General features: G+C 39.9%; 1 pseudogene; it reads left to right on the top strand.

Annotated features, from left to right (window-relative positions):
- Window positions 1–411: 411 nt before the first annotated feature.
- LOC126261211 (5S ribosomal RNA) lies at window positions 412–528 on the top strand (annotated as a pseudogene).
- The last annotated feature ends 5,181 nt before the right edge of the window (window positions 529–5,709 follow it).

Genomic DNA, 5,709 nt, shown 5'->3' with positions numbered 1-5,709 from the left:
TAAAATCAACGTTAAGATCAGTATGGGAATTCCACTTTTAAATGCAGAGGAGGAAGTTTTACTACATGATTGCACTGAATCCAATGTATAACTGACATATGGTTCCCAAATGTATTCCAAAACTGTGTCACGTACCAGTGATTTGAGTTTATTTCACTTCTGAAGATCACAGTTTAAACTGTCGAAACCGGTGAAGTGAACCAAATAAAGGTATTCTTGTGCAGCTAACGGATGGTTTTTTTATCTTTATTGAAATATTCTGCATCTGTTGAACTACAGCTATGAACAAAATAATACTGTATTGTTAATTAGGGGACATTGTTATGCAGTGGCAACGGAAAGTTAAATTAGGTATCAGAAAATACAAGTGTACACACACACATAAATAAACTCTTCTTTACCGATGACCAAGGCAACGGCCTTGCCACAGTGGATACACCGGTTCCCGTGCGATCACCGAAGTTAAGCGCTGTTGGGCGTGGCCGGCACTTGGATGGGTGACCATCCAGCCGCCATGCGCTGTTGCCATTTTTCGGGGTGCACTCAGCCTCGTGATGCCAAATGAGGAGCTACTCGACCGATTAGTAGCGGCTTCGGTCAAGAATACCATCATAACGACCGGGACAGCAGTGTGCTGATCCCACGCCCCTCCTATCCGCAGCCCCCACTGAGGATGACACGGCAGTTGGATGGTCCCGGTAGGTCACTCGTGGCCTGAAGACGAAGTGCTTTTTTTACCGATGACCGAATAATGATACAGGACAGAAAATTAACATTTAGTTTGGTGTATGTATTCCAAATCTATTTTTTTGAACTATAATTTAAAATTTTCAATAAGAGAAGTTAAAATAATGGCCTTCAAAGGTAAATTTACAGTAGGTTCTAAAATTGTAATAGAGGAACCATCAATGGAGGTCACATTTCCAACCGTTAGTCTGTGATATTGACTGTGAACATCAAAACGACGTCACTAATAAATTACATGAGTTTCTATATTGTTGGCACAATATACAGAACACATGATTACAAAACAAGAAAGCATAAAAGCAAAAATTTGATATGGTAATGAGTAACCCTGTTGTGAAATGCAGAAGAGAATCTTGGATATTACCTAAGAAGGACGAAATAACGATACAGTCGGCTGAAATAAAATATTCAGCGAAAGAAAGATCAATTATAAAACAATATTGTAAAATAGTATCTAGAAATATTTGGAAATCTTAGTAGCATGTTGTAACTTTACCTATTTTTGATTTAGACAGGCATATGTAGTAGCAGTGTAAACCGCAGTTTCTTTCACTCGTATAGGTGGTAAACAACAATTGTTATCATAATCATCATCTGACTAATGCAACATAGCTGTCACCAACAATACCCGCTACATTGTTTACCACATCATGTTTTGGCCTAAACCATAATTAGGTAAGACTCTTACTTCAGCGCTGACGGTGATGTTCATTTTACAAATTTTTTATATGTGTGTATTGAGGTCAACACCCAACCAGCAACATACACTATCTGATTGCTCGCTGCCATCGCAATGCAAATAGGCTACCACAGTCTTACATCCCTTGCCGGCCGAAGTGGCCGTGCGGTTAAAGGCGCTGCAGTCTGGAACCGCAAGACCGCTACGGTCGCAGGTTCGAATCCTGCCTCGGGCATGGATGTTTGTGCTGTCCTTAGGTTAGTTAGGTTTAACTAGTTCTAAGTTCTAGGGGACTAATGACCTCAGCAGTTGAGTCCCATAGTGCTCAGAGCCATTTTTTTTACATCCCTTATCAAGTACTAAATCGCTTTCTAGACGCTTGAGCCAAGTAGGCAGTATATTTATAACATAAAACAGCCAGATACAGATCTTGGTGCATAATCTCGCATGTACAAAGTTATCTGCAACTAATCCAACAAATATTATATGGGCCAAACTAACAGAAATTTCAGAATTTCATAATATGGGCCAAACAGACAGAAATTTTACATTTCGATCTAAAGAACATTTAGACTGCTACAGACTATATAAATCAAACAATCTAAGTAGCAAATTACAGACAGAACAGGTTACCGTTTACAAATCGAAGACAGTTTAGAAATTTCGCACGAAATGGGAAAAAGCAAAGAGAATGGATACCATGGAAGAAATGAAAATTATCATTCATAATACAAAATATGGAGATAATATGTTAATGAGATAACCGAATTCAAGAAATCAAAATTCCTTAGTAGTCTTAAGCCTGTTCTGAAAAAGATTTAATGCGTGCCAATATGAATGAAACGACTACCAGACAGTCAGCGCCGCGAATATCGAAGCAAAATGCGGTAGTCGGTACTCATTCACACGATGTGAGGCTGCCATATTGTATTAAGTGTATAGCGTTTACATGTACGTAGACTGATTTGTGCAGTGAATTACATCGGAAAACAGTGCCGAAGTAAATAGTGCAATAATTTAACGTCTCACAAACTCTCTGGTAACGTGCCAATGTTGCAAACGGAGCGTTGGGACGTGAAAATCATACGTAAACAATTGTCAGGTAAAGAAGTGTACCACACGATTTTTGTACCATAACAACAGATGCTAATTTGTTTGCGTTTATACAGGCTCTGGTGTCACTGTAAGTAGGCTCTCTAGGTTTTTATGTTGGTAACGCCAAGTAGCGCTCTGTATAAAAATCACTGACTGTGTTTTGTGCAGTCTGTGGCTGATTTGCACTGTTGGGATATTTGGTATTGTAGCGTTGCGCAGTTGGACGTGAGCCGCCAGCGGTGGTGGATGTGGGGAGAGAGATAGTAGAATTTTGAGAGCGGACGATATGGACGTGTGTCCGTCATTAAAAGGAAATTTGTAAGACTGGACGTCATGAACTTCATGAACTGATATATATAATGACTTTTGAACACTATTAAGGTAAATACATTGTTTGTTCTCTATCAAAATCTTTCGTTTGCTAACTATGCTTATCAGGAGTTAGTGCCTTCAGTAGTTAAAATCTTTTATATAGCTGGCAGTATTGGCGCTAGCTGTATTGCAGTAGTTCGGGTAACGAAGATTTTTGTGAGGTAAGTGATTCATGAAAGGTATAGATTATTTTTAGTCAGGGCCATTCTTTTGTGGTGATTACTGAAAGTCATATTGCGTTGCGCTAAAAATATTGTGTGTCAGTTTAGTGATGATCAGAATAAGTAAAGAGAGAAATTTGTGAGTACGTTCAGTTTTTCTCAGCTGTTTGAAAATCAAATAACGTAGAGGTTTTCCAGCACTGTCATTTATAAAAAAAATTTCTAAGGGGACGTTACATCACGTATAACAAACAACGAGATGTAGCTCCATAAAAGCAGAAGACTCCACTGGACATCTATTTCTCGCCCACTGTCTTCTCTCCCTCCAAATACCCCAACAGCCATATCACCAGCGAACAATAAACATGTCTTATGTTAATTTAGTTTAAGACATTTTATTTTTCAGTAAAAATTTGATACATGTATAAACGCCTGAAGATGAGCAGATAATGGTCGAAACGCGTTGCAGTATGTTAAACTGGTAGCTGGGAATGCAAATATGTCATTCTTGAGCCTGACAGAGGAATTTCTCAGCCTTCCCACTATTAATGAAGAGTCATGATTAGGTATTACGATAGATTAAAAGGTTGGTCGTACTTTACAAGCCACTGGCAGGATTTTGCATTTACAGGGTACGAAGTTAGAATGCGACCCAGCGCTAGTTCCGTCGCGCGGAGCTATATCTGTCGAATGCGGCACGTAACTTGGGAGAGCGCGCCGGCTTGATCCCTGTGGAGAGGCTGCAGAGCGAAGTCAAACAGGCGGGCGCCGCCGGCGCAGGCTGCACTCCACTTCCGCTACTCCGGCGGACTCGCTTTCAGCTGCCACCCGATACTTTAAGAGCCTACAGGAAAGCGGATGACGTGCCTGCGCTCTGCTTCCTCCAGTTACGCTGCCAAGTTTTATGTGAGAGACACCTGCTTCTCCGCGGATTAACGCAAAGAAACCTTCATTACGTGTGTCTGAAATCACTCGCTACTCTGTAACTCTAGCAGTTTCCATAAAACAAGGACAAAGACCAAAAGAAGTCAACACTGACTAAGTCGTAGTAACTGGTCTGTGGTAAAGTTCATCACTACCACGGAGTATGACACACGTGAAAGCCCGGTTTCAGCCGGAAATACTCATTTATGAACTCGGAACGTGTTGGAAATTTTTGTGCTCACTAACTTAATACCTATATCGTCCACTCAACAAAGAACCATAGAACGCCAGGTGTAATTTGAAAATAACTGCAACATCGATTATCCTTTTTCGTCGAAGAACTTATTCCCATATCACTCATTTGAACATCACTATGCAAAATGTTCTTCGGCGTGACACATACGTAAACCACTAATATCACTTCAAAAAAATTGTCTTCTGTTAGTATACTTGGCAAGACATAAACCTATAGAAACAGTGCTTCTGTTATAGTTTACTGTTTATACGTAGGATATCTAAGAGTCATTAGTGTGTTTCTCTCTGCTATTTCGGCAAATTTTTGCAATTTCGTTTTGGCATTGTGTAGGTGGAGTGAGCCTAAACAGATGCTACTCATCAAGTCTGTCATACGACGCCCATTGTAGCCGGAAAGCGTCGATTTGCTTCTCGTTACGAACAATATGACTTTTGAAGTGCAGTTTTAAGTGCCCATTCAATAGACGAGTCCCGGGTTACTCTTGTGCGACATTTTTTTCTTCTTCTTCCTCTCCTTCGTCAATTCATGTGTTATGCAAATTTCCTGTTACTATACCTATCTCTTCCATGGGTTTCTCACATTTCTTCTTCCAGAAAATTTATAATTTAGAGCCTTCACTGGAAATCTTTCTCCACCCATCCAGCCGACTTGTTCCTTCTGTTTTCTCCTATTTTCGTTTATTTTCTCGTTTAGGTTATATATTCCCAAATGTTCCCTTACATCTTCATTTCTTTTTCGATCTTTCCTTGTACATCGTTCCACCCTCCTTAGAAATCTCATTTCTGGATCGTGTATTTTACTTTCTTGGTGCCTTGTTCTTGCTCATACTTCAGTTTCAGAAGCAAGAGTTGTCACTATTTTTGTTTTATAAAACTTCAGTTGGTTTTCAAAATGAGATTTTCACTCTGCAGCGGAGTGTGCGCGGATATGAAACTTCCTGGCAGATTAAAACTGTGTGCCCGACCGAGACTCGAGTACCGGGCGTGAGTCGTGCTTCGGTAGCTCAGATGGTAGAGCACTTCCCGCGAAAGTCAAAGGTCCCGAGTTCGAGTCTCGGTCGGGCACACAGTTTAATCTGCCAAGAAGTTTCAGTTGGTTTTCTTTCCTGAATTTATTCTGCGAACTCTTAACGATGGCTTCACATACTGAATTAAATTTATTTAATTTTTGAACCCCATCGTGCTTATATTCGTAAGTGATGTCAGATCCTAGATATTTAAAATGTTTTGCTTCCTCCAAGATTTTATTATTCAAGACTACTTTAAAACTTAGTGATTGTCTGCCCTGAAATGCGATCACTTTCGTTTTATCTACCGACAATTGATTTTTTAGGCTATCTGCTGCTTACTGACTTCCATTTGAAGGACATCTTCATTCTCTGTAATCAGAGTTAGGTCATCTGGGTATAAAGTTACACTTACTGTAGTGTCACGATCAAAAATAATCCCATTTATGTTCAACATTTCCGTTTTGCT

This window comes from Schistocerca nitens, chromosome 5, assembly GCF_023898315.1.
Source record: "Schistocerca nitens isolate TAMUIC-IGC-003100 chromosome 5, iqSchNite1.1, whole genome shotgun sequence".
In the NCBI taxonomy this organism is placed as follows: domain Eukaryota; kingdom Metazoa; phylum Arthropoda; class Insecta; order Orthoptera; family Acrididae; genus Schistocerca; species Schistocerca nitens.
The sequence above is the reverse complement of the archived record's forward strand: the minus strand, read 5'-3'. Positions and strand labels throughout refer to the sequence as shown.